Genomic DNA, 17748 nt, shown 5'->3' on the forward strand with positions numbered 1-17748 from the left:
CTCCTTCTTTATGGCATTATGCTGATTCAAGTTCCAAAATGCAGAAGTTTGTTGAGATCATGACTGCAAATATTTTAACCTCAACCTCTCCCACAGTCTAGATCCAAATTCTAAGTCTCAGAAATCCACCCCAGCTGAAATAGCATGACAGTGACAGTACTCTGAATTGCTAGTGCAGGGAACGGAGGAATAGAGTTAACAGGAAGCCTAGTTAAATGGCACAGCATTCAGCTGGGGTCAGTTTTGTTCCCCAAAAAGTCACTCGTAACACAGACCTAGGCTAAATCATAATTTGCTTAGAATGGCAGGAAACAGATGTTTTTAGATCCAATTCCCAGGGAAACCACTATCAGAGAGGAGGGAGACAGAAAACAAGCAAAAGAAAATAAAGGGAAAAGAAACTGAAATTAGAAAGTATTTCAGGAGAAAGAAAGACCTAGTGTATAAGCAGATAATTAAACAGGGAAAACATTAGCTGCAAAAGAAAATATCCTCCAGATCTAGAAAACGAGTTAAGATGTCTATGAATAAATATTATGAAGACAAAGGACAGAAGATCCTATAGAATTTGAGAACATGGAAACATGGCATGCTGTTCCTGAGTGGTTTAAAAAAAATGAGAATTATGAGAACATAATTTATGGCTTGCCCAACAGAAATATTTGACAGAATAGAAAAATTTGAATCTACACTGGCAAACCAGAGAAACAAAGGAGAAGACAAACTCATTGGGAATTTAAACCACAGAAGTGAAGGACAGGACAATTCAAAAGAAAGGAAAGAAAACATCAAATGGAAACATGTTGACAAACATGCTGAAAACATCTGAAACTTAAGGGAAACTTTGAAATATATAACATGCAGGAGAAATATAAAGTAAGCATTTATGACCAATTAAAAGGAATTCAATAAGGTCTCTTAATTGCGAAAACATTATTAATACTCTAGTGACTGTCGTCATTATTTGGGTAGTTTGAAAGCAAGGCTTGGGCTGGGCTGAGTATGATGGTTAATTCCACAAATAAATTTTTGTAGGGAGAGATAAAAAGGAGTAATTATCTCATAAAATGAAGCATAAAAACAAAAACTGACAAAAAAGCAGCTAGTTAAAGGGGATGGTAGTAAGTGCTAGGATCTTAAGTTCATTGGGAATGGGTAAAAGAGGAAACAACATATACATCTAGAAAGATTTTAAAAAGGAAAAAAGATGGAGAAAAGACCCTGTTTTGGTGTTGAAAGGGATTCCACTGATGACTGTTCCTATGAGTGAAAGGAGATATTCTGTAAAGGAAAGGGACAATATGTTGGGTGTTATCTGTGGGGATTTGGTACTTGAATAGACCACTTATCCTACCTGGGGAAGAGGGGAGTTGTAACACTGGGGAGCTATGAGCACTTGGAGAAGTGGGAGGGCATGGGATCAAGGAAAGAGATTTTGCAGCAAATGGGGAAGGTAGGTGACCAGGAGAAGGTACAGGCTGTATAATGAAGAATATTTGGCAAAGGTGGGGGGATGGCCTATCACTGGGCAGTGTCCTCTTTGTCACCTGCAGGAATTTATATTTTTCTAGAAGTGAGGCACAATGGAAAGGAGGAATCTGTGAGCAAACTCTACAAGGCAGTAGAAAAAACTGCTTAGAGAGGAAAATCAAGAAGTTTTGACTTCAAGGAGAATTGCAGAAAGGGACTAGACAGGGTCGAACCAGAAAAGGAGGGTCTAAGGTGGACAGAGATAAAATACATATCTGGAAAAGTTTACAAAAAGGGAAATTTTAAAAACTGAAGAATGGGAGTAGTTGAAGAGGAGGAAAAGAGTGAGACAAAAAAAAGAAAGGAAGAACTAAAAAATAAGATAAAAGTAGGAAAGAAAAGTTACCAATAAGCAAAACCCCAAAAGCAAAGAGACAACAAACAGTAAGAAGGATGAGGGGATAAAGGAAAGAGAAACCATGGGAACATTGTTACTAAAAGGCATGTTTTCCTCTTTTTTGGATATATTGATCAGTTATGCAGATTTTTTCCCACTATATGTTCTTTAAAAATATTATTTGTTATGAAAAATGACTTGGAGAAGTGAAAAGAGGAAAGATACTAACAATGTTAGTAATATAAAAACAATATTAATACAATTTATTTTTTTTAGCTTTATTAAAGTTAATTTATTTTGAGTTTTACAATTTTTCCCTTAATATTACTTCTCTCCCCCCACCCCACCCCCCACAGGAAGCAATTTGTCAGTCTTAACTTTGTTTCCATGTTGTACATTAATCCAAATTGAATGTGATGAGAGAGAAATCATATCCTTAAGGAAGAAAGAAAACGTTTAAGAGATAACAAGATCAGACAATAAGATATGTTTTTTCCTAAATTAAAGGGAATAGTCCTTGAACTTAATACAATTTATTTTTAAAAAGAAACAAATATTAAGCATTCATACAAACAGTAATATGAACTGATGTAAAAGTGAGGTACAAAATAACAGGAAAACAATATATAACTATTGCAGGGTAAATATTCCTAGTGAAGTCCTCTCAGGGTTAAGAATATTAAAGAAAGAACAAACTATTATTCTTAAACTATTTCAAGAAGAAAGCCCCTTGTATTCCAAACAGCTGGCTCATTCTCCCAACTTTTGATAAGACTACTTTTACTGACTACTAGAAGGATAGTACTTTTTCTTCCCCTGAGAAAAACCTTGCATTCCAAAGAACCTCATAAGCCTCCTCTTATTTAATGATAAATTGACTGTTCCTAGACAAGTTACATTACGTCAGTAATATAGTTATAAATCTGGATGGTGAGGTAATATTTTATGAAAACCTTTCATTTTTTTCTTTGTTTCTAGGGTAGACCGTCATAAGTTGAATATAACTGAAGACTAACCAATGAGTCGACAGAGGGACCATAGGGAGGAGGAGTGGATTGCATCAGGCCATATAATCTTGCTTGACTGTCAATCCAGGGCAGCTCCTTGATCTTCACTACCTTTGTGAGACTTTGTGAGTGTGCCCTCTTCTCAAGAAAAGCCAAAATAAACTTTTTTTTTGCTCAGAGGAGTTTCTATATTTTAAAATGGATTTTTATCTCACACAGTAACTACAATGTAAATAGAAAGAACAATAAAATGAAACTAAACATTTTTATTACTATAATGAACCAGTTTAGCCCAAGACTAGATAAGAAAATGGCTCTCTCTCCATTTTCTGGATACATTGGAGATTTGGGGTATGGAATGCTAAATATGTTAACTCAATAAATATGCTGGGTTTTTTTCCCTTTTAATCTTTGTTACAAGGGAAAGGGCACATCTGCAAACAGAAAGCTTCAGTAAAATAAATCAAAAAAACCATGAAGGGGAATAGTGGTGATAAATACAACTGTTAACTGTGTGAAGAGAATCTAGATCCAAAACCCAATTAAAATCCAACTGTGATCCTGCATAAGACATTTAACTTTTTTTTTTTTGGAGCTCAACATTTTATTTTTAAAATTTACATATTTATTTATTTACATATTACTAAAATAAGTCTTGTTGTAAGAGTAAACATAATCCCCCCTTCCCTCACAAAAATAAAAAACCTCATGAGAAATAAAATGAAAGGGGGGAAAAATATGCTTCAGTCTGTATTCAGATACTATCAGCTCTGTCTCTGGGGTGGATCACATTCTTTATCACAAGTCCATCAGAGAAGTTACTTCCATATTTTTTTCCCATAGTTCCTACTGTTGGTTGTAATTCCCACCATTCATTCCTCCGCACTTCCATTTATTCTATTTTCTCTCTCCTTTCACTCTGTCCCTCTTCAAAAGTATGCTATGGGACAGCTGAGTGGTACAGCAGACAGAGCACCAGTCCTAGAACCAGGAGGTCCTGAGCCCAAATTCCACCCCAGACACCCAACCACCCAGCCATGTGGTCCTGGGCAAGCCACCCAATACCACCACCTTACAAAAAATAAAAAAAAAATGTGTTGTATCTGACTACCTTCTCCCATGATCTACCCTCTCCTCTATCATTTAACCTCTTTTGAACTTTAATTATCCTTCTTTAAAAAAATGAAAAGAACACTGACTTCCTAGGATTGAAGAAACATAGGAGCTAATATATATAAAACTCTTGTAAAGCTATATAAATGATCTATTACTGATATTATAAGTAGAAACCATCATTGACTTTTCCTTTTTTGACAAATTTACAGTAAAGTCCCCCTATAGATATATAGATACCCTATCTGGTACCTATATAAAAACTTCTCCAATTCAACCAAACAGATAAATACAGTCTTTTTTGTTTTTTATTTATTTATTTAAAAAATTTTTTTTAAAGGTCTTCTTGAATTCAAAGGAGACCAACATATGGAAAGACTAAGTTTATGTCAGAAGCGTGATTAAACTGAAAGATAAACTTTCCACTGGTAGCTTTTTCTTAAAATGAAATCCAGTACTTTGTTCTATAGGTCCAACATAAAAATAATAAATGACAATCATAGTAACAGGTTCATAATAATTAAAATAAATTTTGAAAAAGCCCTATTTAATTAGATCAGCATCCATTCTCTTCTCAGACATTCTATCTAGGCACTGTCTGTTTTGGTCTTGCTTAATATGAGCTCATTTGATATAGGTTTTTGCCATTTCTATATGAAATCATTTCTTTGGAATTGTTTTCCTGATAATGACTCATCAAAATTAAAAAGATAAATACCTCCTTCTATTAAAGACAAGAAATATTAAAGATTTTTCAATATGAATTCTTTCTTCACAGGAACAAAGGTAAATATCTTATAAAACATGGAATACAAACTCATTTAAAAAGCAGTCATTATCCTAACATACAAATCACTGGAGAAGTACTTCCTGAGTTTCAGTAAGAATTCTGAAAGCTGAAAAAAAAACTGAAAAGCTAGTTGGTAAAAATTCAGTTTAGTTTAAGAAATTACCAAACTATATGCCAAAATAAGTTACAAACATATCTAACCTAAATCCAAAATGTGAGCTTCTCTGTCCTTAATCCATTATTTATTTCCTTTTAAACCTTCAACTGAAAGAACCTTCAACTGAAAGATTTAACTTTTTTTTTTTTTTTTTTTTTTTTTTTTTTTTTAGGTTTTTGCGAGGCAAAAGTGGCTTGCCCAAGGCTACACAATAGTGTCTGAGGCCGGATTTGAACTCAGGTACTGACTCCAGGGCCAGTGCTCTATCCACTACACCACCTAGCCACCCCAAAAGATTTAACTTTTACAAAGCTCAGACTATCATCTTCAAGTGAACAATTCTGGGATCTGCCTCTGAACTACAATCAGTCTCAATTTATCTGTTCCCCTCCTTTCTACCACTCAAAATAAAATTTTAACAAATAGAAAGACATAGTCAATTGCTTTTTTTTTTTAATGTCCCAGGTCTGCACCACAGTGTCTTTGCTGGCAATTTGCTGGATGGTGTTATGAGAATATAAGGGAATTAGATCATACCTTCTCAGTTCCACTAATATACTGCCCTACCATAGGGCCTCCTATGCCTCACTGATCATGTTTCTCTCCAAGGTAATACTTGGGTTCTAGAAACTAATTTTTACAAGATTTGTATTCAACCTAGATTTCATTCACTTTTTTAAAGTCTGTCAAGATTGTTTTGAATATTAATTTTGAATATTAACTCTGTAATTCAGCTAGGCTTCCTGAGTTACTTGAAAATTTGATAAGGATACCATTTATATATTTAATAAGGACATTGATTAAAAAATATTAACCCACATAATGGCAAACTTTTATTCCTAGGTAATTTTTTTTTTAGGTTTTTGCAAGGCAAATGGGGTTAAGTGGCTTGCCCAAGGCCACACAGCTAGGTAATTATTAAGTGTCTGAGACCGGATTTGAACCCAGGTACTCCTGACTCCAGGGCCAGTGCTTTATCCACTGTGCCACCTAGCCACCCCAATTCCTAGGTAATTTCACTGACACCCTCCTTCCATTTTGACATGATCCATTAATAACCAATTATTCTTTAAGTCCAAGCATTCAAACAGTTCTAACAATTCATCTAACTGGACTATTGCGGAGCCTCATCTCTACATCTTTTTCCAAAAACTTTTATCAAATATTTTATTAAAAATCTAGATAAATTTGGGGTGGCTAGGTGGCACAGTGGATAAAGCACTGGCCCTGGAGTCAGGAGTACCTGGGTTCAAATCCGGTCTCAGACACTTAATAATTACCTAGCTGTGTGGCCTTGGGCAAGCCACTTAACCCCATTTGCCTTGCAAAAACCTAAAAAAAAAAATCTAGACAAACTAGTTTTTCCCCTTCATCTCTCAGTAATTCTGTCAAAAAAAGAAAATAAGAAATATAAAACATATTTTCCAAATCCAAATCTCCACTTTTTAAAAATGGAGAAGCTTCCTTTGACTTTTACACATATGAATGTTTACTACTGTAACTTTACAAAAAAAAATACTTTAACAAGTCTAAAAAGTTTCCTGTACTTCTAAGTAAAATACTCGAAATACAATAGCCTATATAATGGCTAATATTCCAAAATAACCTATTTGCAAATAGGCAGGTTCAATCAAGTCTTATTATTAATCTTACTCAACTCTTTCCAACTCCATTTTGGGGGCTTCTTGGCAAAGACCCTGAAGTGTTTCCCATTTCAGCTCATTTTACTTAGGAATGGAGGTAAACAGGGCTAAGTGAATTGCCCAGAGTCACATACCTAGTAAACATTTGAGGCCAGATTTGAACTAACAATGATGATTCTTTGCTATTCCAAGTCCAGTGTTCCATCCACTGAACCACCTAGCTGCCCATCAGTGAAGTCAGTCTAGCCCAAAATAAGAAAAATATCAAGGCCATTTGATTATGTCAATAAGTCAATATATCCAAGAGGTCAATTAGCAATGTATAAGTGAAATTACCTGCATTTTTAATGAAATCCATATGGAAGGTTTTTGTGAAATTTGGCCACAACTCTCCTGTCATCCTTTGCAGAGGTGGTGGAAGGTGAAATGAAGAAGTCAAGAGATATGGAACATTTAATGTAATGTTAGATTTTTAAATTATAATTGTTGGTTTTAATAAATTTTCTTTTTAAAAAAATGGGAGAGGAGAAGAAATTGATACAGGTAGAAATCTAGGTAACTAAAAAACAAAATGTAAGGCATGTGTACTGCCATATAGGTTATGTGCATTTCCACATGGGTCTATCTAAATTTGGCTCATAAGGAGGCATAAAGAATTATGTCTGCGGCAGCGCGGCCAGTGGGAGCCTCGGGCCAAGGGGTGCGGGTCTTGTGATGAGAGAAGGCTCCTTTTGGATGCCGATCCTCCAGACCCAACCCCCCCCGCAGCTGGGCCTGCCCATGGGGTGCTGCTATAGTAGTGACAACGAGGACTTGGACCAGGATCGAGAGGAGCGGAAATTACTTCTGGACCCCAGCAGTCCCCCAACCAAGACCTTAAATGGAGCAGAACCCAACTACCACAGCCTGCCTGCAGCCCGAACAGATGAGCAGGCCCTACTTTCTTCTATCCTTGCCAAGACAGCCAGCAACATCATTGATGTATCAGCAGCAGACTCCCAGGGCATGGAATAGCATGAGTACATGGACCGAGCAAGACAATACAGTACCTGCCTGGCTGTCCTGAGCAGTAGCCTGACTCACTGGAAGAAGTTGCCACCACTGCCATCACTCACCAGCCAGCCCCACCAAGTACCTGCCAGTGACCCTGTCCCCTTTGCAGATTTGCAGCAGGTCTCCAGAATAGCTGTTTATGCCTATAGTGCACTTTCTCAGATCCGGGTCGATGCAAAAGAGGAGTTGGTCGTGCAGTTTGGGGTCCCATGAGGGCAATTTTTGGAGATCTCTCCCCTTGTTCCTGCCTTCCTTTCCCTTTATTTCTTCCTGCTTGTACAGAAATCTAACTTACTAATCACAGAAGAGAAACCACCACAGGAATTCAGAGGTGTTTGGGAGCCTCATATTGAGACACAATGAATTCCCAAGAAGCTTTTGTGCCATGTGCCCCTGGCTCCCTTTGTGGGGAAGGGAAAGGATGTATGATGGTTTTTACACTTGGGGGGTGGGGGTGGGGCAAGACCAAGCTAGAGGAATGGGGAGATAGGGATTTGGATGTGAATTATTTCATGTTTGGGGATGATGAATAAGGAGATTTGGCTTCCTTGAGATTGCCCTTCTGTGTTAGGGCTTGAACATGTTAAGGGATGAAAAACTAAATTGGTTGTTTCTATTTCTCACAAAAAAAAAAATTATGTCTAGAATCTTGTCTGGTCCTCTCCAAGAAAGACTTTGATTCCTACCAGAGGGAAGCTAGAAAAGGGCCAATCTACTGAACTCTCCTCAGAAAGGGAAAACTAAACCAGATTTATATCTATCTTTCTAAATATTATTCAGCTAGGGGAAATAATTTTTAAGCTCAAACTGATTTGCCATCCTTTAAAGGGGAGGGGATATCCCAACTTAAGGGTGAAGGCTTAACTCATGTTCCACCAAATGCTAGTTATTTGTGATAGTCGGTGTACAATGAGGGGTTAACTTGGAAGAGGAGAGTTTTTCATCCTCTGGCTTCCAGATTTAAAAGAGAACAATCTTGATTCCAGGTTCTCTTTAGATAGAAGTACCTGAAGGCAGAGAAAGACCTTGGGAAGAAACTAATAAAAGTCTATCACAAATAGTGAATTTCAAATAAACCTACTTGTCCAAACCAAAAATTGGAGGAGTTATACAGATGAGACTATATCAGGCAATATACAGAGTGAATGAGGTCTCCCATTAAGAGTGAGATATCTTAATCAAGAGTCATTTAAATCACCCAAAACATTTCTAGGACAAAAGGATAATGATCATTGTTGGAAGGGTTGTGGGAAATCTGGGACACTATTACACTGTTGATGGAGTTGTGAACTCATCCAACCTTTCTGGAGAGCTATTTGGAGAACTACACCCAAAGAGCAACAAAAATGTGCATACCCTTTGACCCAGCAATACCACTACTGGGTCTATACCCTGAAGAGATGATGAAAAAGGGTTAAAAACATCACTTGTACAAAAATATTTATAGCAGCCCTGTTTGTGGTGCAAAGACCTGGAAATCAAATAAATGTCCTTCAATTGGGGAATGGATTAGCAAACTGTGGTATATGTATGTCATTGGAACACTATTGTTCTATTAGAAACCAGGAGGGACGGGATTTCAGGGAAACCTGGAGGGATTTGCATGAACTGATGCTGAGTGAGAAGAGCAGACCCAGAAAAACACTGTACACCTTTACAGCAACAAGGGAGTGATGTTCAACCCTGAAGGACTCCCTCATTCCATCAGTGCAACAATCAGGGCCAATTTGGGACTGTCTGCGATGGAGAGTGCCACCTGTATCCAGATAAAGAGCCAGGGAGTTTGAACAAAGTTCAAGGACTATTCCCTTTAATTTAGAACAAAAAAACCAGATATCTTATTGTCTGATCTTGTTACCTCTTAAGACTTCTCTTCTTTAAGGATATGATTTCTCTCTCATCACACCCAATTTGGATCTATGTACAACATGGAAACAAAGTAAAGACTGACAGACTGATTTCTGTGGAGGGTGGGGTGGGGGGAGGGAAGTAAGATTGGGGAAAACTGTAAACCAAATAATACCTTTAATTAAAAAAACAATAAAAAAATAAGTAGAACTTAAAAAAAGGTTTCTAGGACAGCAAGCTTGAAAAAAGGAGATATCTGAGACAACAATTCCTCTAAAGGTTAGTTTCTTCATTTCATGTACAAAGTAGAACATAAAAAATATTTCTATACAAAACTGCAAATCTATTTCAAACCATCTTTTTTAAAGTATGTAATAAGTTCAAAACAAAATGTTCGAAATTGTCCTGCTAGTATCTGTTTCCTAATGGCTTTTTCTCTGTTCTCTTTATGCATTAAAAAAAGTGCTTCAATGATTTTTTTCCCTTCTCTTTATTTAAAAAACTACTACTAGGGGCAGCTAGGTAGCATAGTGGATAGAGCACCCGCCCTGGAGTCAGGAGTACCTGAGTGCAAATCCGACCTCAGACACTTAATAATTACCTAGCTGTGTGGCCTTGGGCAAGCCACTTAACCCCATTTGCCTTGCAAAAAAACCCCTAAAAAAACCAAAACAACTACTATTGATGGTGACCCTCTCCCTCTCAAACACCATCCCTTATTGGAAAAAAAAAGAAAAGAAAAATCATTTAACAAATAAACTAGACAAGTAAAACAAACCCATACATTATCCTTGTTCAAAAATATATTTCTTATTTCACCTTTTTAGTCTATCACTTCTCTATCAGGGGGTGAGAATTATCCTTCATCATCAGAACCCTGATTGGTTGGTCACAGTTCATCACTGTATTGATCACTTTGGTTTTTTTACAAGGCAGTGGGGTTAAGTGACTTGCCCAAAGTCACTTATCATCAGAACTTCATCAGAAATCTGATTGGTTGGTCACGGTTCATCACTCTATTGATCAGTTTGGGGTTTTTTTTAGTTTCTACAAGGCAGTGGGGTTAAGTGACTTGCCCAAGGTCATACAGTTAGGCAATTATTGTCTGAGACCACATTTGAACTCAGGTCCTCCTGACTCTAGGGTCAGTGCTATATCTACTATACCACCTAGCTGCCCCAATTTGTTTTTTTTTAAATAATGTTGAAGTTACTATATAAATTATTTACATGATCTTAACTCAATTCACTTTGTATCATTTCATACAAGTCTTTCCAGATTTCTTTCCAGATTCCATGTTCTTTCCCTCATTTCTTGTCACTAGAATATTCCATTACATTCATATACCATAATTTATTCTGAAGGTCACCTGGTAGGAGAAGATACCAGACACTGAAGTCCTTTCTCAAGCTAAACTGCCTAGCATTCAAATATTACTTCAGAGAATGCAAATACTATGGGCTGGTCATGTTGTTAGAATGCCAGGAAGTAAGTCTGCCAAAAAGACTATTCTGTGGAGGGCAAGTGCTCACAGGAGGGTCAGAAGAAGCAAAGCTGAAACACTTAAAGGTCTCTCTTAGGAATTTTAGAATTGACTGTTGCAGCATGGGAGGCACTAGCACTGGACTACCCAGCATGGCATGCCCTCATCAGTGAGAGTGCTACTCTATGAGGGCAGAACTGAAATAGCTCAAAGGAAACACGTTATCCCACCCCAGGTGTTCACCTGGACTATTTGTGTCCAACCTGAGGTAGAGCATTCCCAGCTCAAACTGGTCTTTATCAGCCATAGTCAGACATACTGTAGTTTGTCTGACTTTATGTTAACTTTTGGTCTTCTTCAATAACAAAGGACAAGAACCAATCAACTAGTTGTGTAACTGAGGCAAGTCACTTAACCCCATTGCCCCACAAAAAAAAAAACAGGAAAAAGATTAATAGCTGTTAAAAGGTTCTCTTCCTAAAACAGACAATTTTGTTTCAGAACTTAAAATCAGAGGAACTATTACAAGATAGAATAAATGATATATTAACAAATTCTCTAGGAACAAGGTTCACTGGGACACAAAAACAGGTTCAGAGAAGTTCTGGTTTTCCAGAACTGGGTTCATACCAAGCATGGCTGAAGAAGGCATTGTCTTAGGTAGAGGTCTCAGACCTAGGTGATGAGACAAATACATTCAAAGGGCTTTATATAGCTAGATAGCCTGGAAATGAGAAAGATGTCATCCAAGTCACAATGTACGTGGTCATTAAATTTCTTTTTTGTTAAACTAGTAATTTATTTTTCCTCAATTACATGTAAAAACAATTTTTAACATTCATTTTAATTTTATTTATATTATCTTTATTATTACCATTATTATTACTATTCAGTAAAAAATTACATTACTAATTACTTTATTATTACTCAAGATGGTGTGATGACAATGAATAGTCTAGCCTAAAACTAAGAACAATTTAAGTACAAGTTCTAAATCTCATGCATTTTATTTTCTTTTTAAAAATTTAAATATTTTATTTATTTTTTCCAGCTATATGCAATAGTAGTTTTTAATGAATCATTTTTTTGCAAGATTTTGAGTTTTACATTTTTCTCTCTCCCTTCCCCGTCAGAAAGCAATTTAATATAGGTTCAACATTTATAACCATACTAAACATAGATCCATATTGATCATTCAACATTCATTTTAAAAACTGAGTTCCAAATTTCTCCCTCCTTCCCTACCCACTCATTGAGAAGGCACTCAATTTGAAAAATTAAAATATATGCACTCATGCAAAACAATTTACATTATTGTAATTATGGCTGTAAAAGAAATCATGGATCAAAAAATTCCCCCTCCCCCAATTAAAGTAAAAAAGTGTGCTTTGATTCACAGTCATATTCCATCAGTTTTGTCTCTGAGGATGAATAGCATTTTTCATCAAAGGTTCTTCAGAGTTGTCTTGAATCACTATATTGCTGAGAAAGGATAAGTCATCCTCAGTTGATCATCTTACAAAGAAAAGTCTTCATTTGAACTATCTGTTCATGTTAGTCTTTGCTGATTTTTCTGAGAGCACTTAGTTCATAATTTCTTAGAAAACAATAGTATTTCATCACAATTATATGTCATAACTTGTTCAGCAATTCCTCAACTGATGGGCATCCCCTCATTCCTTACTTGCCATCAGAAAAGAGCTGCTAAAAATATTTTTGATCTTACAGGACCTTTTTCTTTTTTTTTTTATCTCTTTGGGATACAGATCTAGTACTGGTATGACTGGGTCAAAGGATATGTTACAGTTTTATAGCCTTTTGGGCACAGTTCTAAATTGCTCTACAAAATAGTTGAATCAGTACACAATTCTACTAACTGTGCATTAGTGCCTCAGTTTTTGCATATCCCCTACAACATCTGTCATTGTCTTTTTCTGTCCTATAGGAAAAGTGTGAGATTATATCTCAGAATTATTATAATTTGCATTTCCCCAATTAATAGTGATTAAAAGCATTTTTTCATATGGCTATAGATCACTTTGAATACTTCATCTGAAAAGTGACTTTTCATATTTTGAATCATTTATCAATTGGGGAATGGTTCTTATTTCTATAAATTTGACTTGTCCTCAATATATTTGAGAAATGAGGCCTTAATCAGAGAAGCTTTGAAAAATTTTTCAGTTATAATTGCTGTTTTCCTCCATCCTATTCTTCCCCCCCTGCAATTTATTCTATTTTCTTTCTTCTTTTACCCTGTCCCTCCTCAAAAATGTTTTGTTTACGACTAGTTGGTAGAAAAAGAAATAGTTTATTTGTCAGATCTATGGAAAGGGGAGGAGTTTATGACCAACAAGAGACAGAGAACATTATAAAATACAAAAATGGGTAATTTTGTTTACAAAATTTACAAATTAAAAAGGCTTTGCACATATAAAACCAATGCAACCAAGATTAAAAGGAATGCAGTAAACTGGTAAACAATTTTTACAGTTAGTATCTCTAATAAAGGATTCATTTCTAAAAGATATAGTGAACTGAGTCAAATTTATAAGAATATAAGTCATTCCCCAACTAATAGATGATCAAAGGATACAAACAGGCAGTTCTCAGATGAAGAAATTAAAGCTAGTTATAGTCACGTGAAGAATGTTCTATATCATGATTGATTAGAGAAATGCAAATTAAAACAACTGAGATATCATCCCCCCCCCCCACACCTATCAGATTGGCCAATATGACAAAAAAAGGAAAATGATAAATATTGGAGGGGTTATGGGAAAATTGGGACACTAATATACTGTTGGTGAATCTGTAAACTGATCGATCTTTCTGGAGAGCAGTTTGGAACTACACCCAAAGGGCAATAGAACTGTGCATACACTTTGGTCCAGCAATATCAAAGAGATCATAATAAAAGGTAAAAAACCCACATGTACAAAACTATTTAAAGCAGTTCTTTTTTGGTGGTGGCAAAGAACTGGAAATTGAGGGAATGACTAACAATTGGGGAATGGCTGAACAAATTGTGGCACATGACTATGATGAAGCACTATTGTTCTTTTTTTTTTTTGCAAGGCAAAGAGTGATGGGACTTCAGAAAAACCTGGAAAGATTTACTTGAATTGATGCTGAGTGAGGTGAGCAGAACCAGAAGTATATTGTACACATTAACAACAACATTGTGTGATGATCAACTCTGATGAACTTGCTAATCTCAGTAGTACAATAATCATGGAAAATTCTAAAGTACTTATTATGGAAAATACTACATTCACATCTAGAGAGGGACCTATGGAGTCTGAAGGCAGACCAAAGTTTTCTATTTTCAATTTTTAAAATTTGCTTTATGGTTTTTTGTTTTCCTTTTTGTTAAGATTCTTCTTTAATAACATGATTAATATGGAATTATGTTTAACATAGTTATACATCTATAAGCTATATTAGATTGCTCTCTGTCAGGGAAGAAGGGAGGAAAGGGAAGGAATGAAAAAAATGTTAAACTCAAAACCTTACCAAAAAATGATTATTGAAAACTATCTTTATATGTTGAAAAAATAAATCTATTTTTTTTAAAAAGAGCCCTGAAATCTCTGATCATATATGGTTGAAAACTCCAGAAATAACCTCTGACACTACTGATTAAATGGCTCCCAAGGCTTACTCCTGGTTTGAGGGGGTCTGCACTAGTGTATTAGTTTAAGGAGGTGTTACACTAGTTTGCACTGGTGCAGCCTGTGCTAGACTGTGCTCCTTTCTTATGCTGGTATGATAGATCTTTCCTGTAAGTTGTCTTGAGCTGCAAAATTGTTTCACCCTGTTTTTTTTTCTTTTTACAAGGCAGTGGGGTTACTTGCCCAAGATCACACAGCTAGGTAATTATTATGTGTCTGAGGCTGGACTTGAACTCAGGTCCTCCTGGACTCCGGGGATGGTGCTCTATCCATTGCACCACCTAGCTGCCCCTCACCCTGTTCTTTTGAGGGTTTTGCCATTCCAGAAATTGTTTTAGGGAATTATTTAAAAGTATTTGGAGGAGTTTAGGGAAGAACTCAGGTGAGTCCTTGTGTTTTCTCTGCCATCTTGACTATTCCCAGGTCATTATACTTCTAAAGAACAGTGTCCTAATAAGGCAGAGTAGGGATGGAATACAGGTGCTAGAATGCATCTCTAAGTTTCCGAGTTCAATTCTATCTCTGAAAAGGCTTCTAATAACAAAGCACATACCTAGAATACATATATAGAACTATATTATATTTCAATAAAGGTATTACTATATTGAAAAGAGAAAGCTTGAAGAGAAACTTGGGAAGTACACCTCCAGCAATAGCTAAGAGTACTGACATTATCTGGAAGAAGTATCTGATTGTCTTGGGTAGGATCATCCCTGTAGAAAGTTTTGTTCCTCTGGAACCATAAATAAGTAAACTGTAACTGATAGAAAATTCACAATTAATGATGGATACAATTCTTGCCTTATGATTCTCACAGGAATCATCATAGAAAAACCTGCAATTTTTAGAAAATTTATAAATTAATGAGTGAAGTAAGAAAATAAGTTGTTAACAATAGAAATGTTATGAGTACTGACATCAGAGACAGCCCTCCTAAGGCAGAATTGGCCTGCCTATATAAAAGTCTTCCTACTTAGAAAAATCCTCCAACTACATTTGACTGAATTTTCTCTTTTCATCTTGTTATATAAACTGAAATGCCACTAAATTAGAGATTTATTTGGGAGTAGCAAAATCATTGTTTTAAAAATGCAAATATTTCTCAAAAGGGTTAGGGTTCACATTCATTCACAAAATGTAAATTAACTCAAGAAGTCTGCTAATACTTATCCCTTCATATAAGTGCCAATCTATTAAGTACATGGGAATTTTGATTAGCGGTAAGAAAAGTTTAAAATAATTTTTTTTTTGAAAATAGAGCATGTGAGAATGCCATACCGAAAGGTTTAGGGCATCATGAAGGTTCTACATAATTACAAAGAGGAGTAACAAGGGTAGAAGAAACTGAAGACTTAAAACTTCTGCCTAAACTGATTCTACATCTTGAGTGCTAAATATCACTTTTTCCCCCCATCTATAATGAGCTTTGTCCCAGATCCTTAGAATTATGGATATTACACTTTTGCTTTAGCCGAATATATTAGTGGTTACTTATTATGGCTTTGCCTGGGAAACTATCCACTATTTATAACTTTGTATCTAAGGAAAAATGCATTCATTCCAATTTTTTTTGGCAAGGCAATCAGGATTAAATGACTTTCCCAGGGTCATCTTGCTAATAAGAATCAAGTGTCTGAGATCAAATTTGAACTCAGGACCTCCTGACTCCAGGGCTGGTACTCTATCCCCCTCACCACCTAACTGCCCCATGCATTCTATCTTAAAAAGCAAACTTTTGTAACACTGTCCATCAGGTTTCCTCTACTTTCATATTCTTGGCAGATGTCCATTCTACCGAGTAAAACTATTAAACTTGAGTATATACATACAGGGTTAATAATTTGAGTAAAATAAAACCAGGTTACTCTAATCCCTCTGAAATCATATATAATCCTCATTCTAAATAACTGTAATGAGGCAAATGGCCTCAATTTTTTCAGTAAAGTATAAATCAATGTTCTTGAGGCTGTGGGCATGTTATAGAAAGTCTGAAGAGGGACAGCTAGGTAGCGCAGTGGATAAGAGCATTGGCCCTGGAATCAGGAGGACTTGAGTTCAAATCCAGACTCAGACACTTGATAATGACCTAGCTGTGTGACCTTGGGCAAGTCATTTAACCACACTGCCTTATAAAAACCTAAAAAAAAAGAATAAGTCTTTTTAAAAAAAAGTCTGATGAGAAGTAAAAACGTTTGGAATAACCATGGTGATGAGTGGATAGTGAATCTATCTCTGTAGCAAAGAAGGATTAACTTGTGGCACTGGCAGTTAAGATTAAGTAACAAATTTGTAACGACTTCATGTGTGGGTTCATGATTTTTATCCAGCTCTGTTCAGCGCACATGGCAAGGCAGATAATCACTATGATAAGAGGCAAAGGAATTGAGTATAGAGAACAGTATAGAACTGAACTGATTCACTAAAGGGCAGAGATAGGGAAGGGTAGCAAGTATAAGCAATAAAGGGATGATGGCATGGGAAAGAAATGAGTAGGAGGAATAGCAGTCATGGGAGTCATAAAACAAAGTCATAGCAGAGGGAAAGATAAAATAACTGTTTTAAGGGCCTTTCTTTTTCATTCAGTGAGGGCTGGGAAGAAGGTGAGAGGGAAAAGAAAATGAATGCTTATTAACTAAATACAAAATAAACTGAAAAGTTTAAAAAAGCCTCTTCTCTCATAAAAAGTCTTTCCTGATCTCTGTCTAGGAGTGCCTCCTTCTCTAATATCATCTTATTCACACACATATATGTATACACTGCCTTCCTAATGGAATGTGGAGAGGAACAATTTCACATTTGGCTTTGCATTTGCAGCCCCCAACACAATGCCTAGAGCATAGAAGGTTCTTAATAAATAGTCCTTCATAGGTTTTTAAGTATAATTCTAAATTGCTCTCCAGAGTGTTTGAATCAAATCACAGCTCCAATCAACACTGTAACAATGTGCTTGTCTTCCCACAACCTCTCCAACATTGACTATTTCCACCTTTTATCATCTTTACCAATTTATATAGGTGAAATCTCAGAATTATTTTGATTTACATTTTTCTTATTAATGATCTGGGGCAATATAGTTACTAACAACCTGAAATTATTTTGAGAACTGTTTGTAC

The 17748-nt window shown here is 36.0% G+C and overlaps 1 protein-coding gene and 1 pseudogene across 3 annotated transcripts in view; one reads left to right on the top strand and one right to left on the bottom strand.

Annotated features, from left to right (window-relative positions):
* BLTP3A (bridge-like lipid transfer protein family member 3A) overlaps positions 1-17748 on the bottom strand; it is a 64041-nt gene that overhangs the window by 32259 nt on the left and 14034 nt on the right. The gene's annotated exons all lie outside the window — the stretch shown is intronic.
* Positions 7358-7843, top strand: LOC141523358 (ragulator complex protein LAMTOR1 pseudogene; annotated as a pseudogene).

Source organism: Macrotis lagotis, chromosome 5 (assembly GCF_037893015.1).
Source record: "Macrotis lagotis isolate mMagLag1 chromosome 5, bilby.v1.9.chrom.fasta, whole genome shotgun sequence".
NCBI classification, from domain to species: Eukaryota; Metazoa; Chordata; class Mammalia; order Peramelemorphia; family Peramelidae; genus Macrotis; species Macrotis lagotis.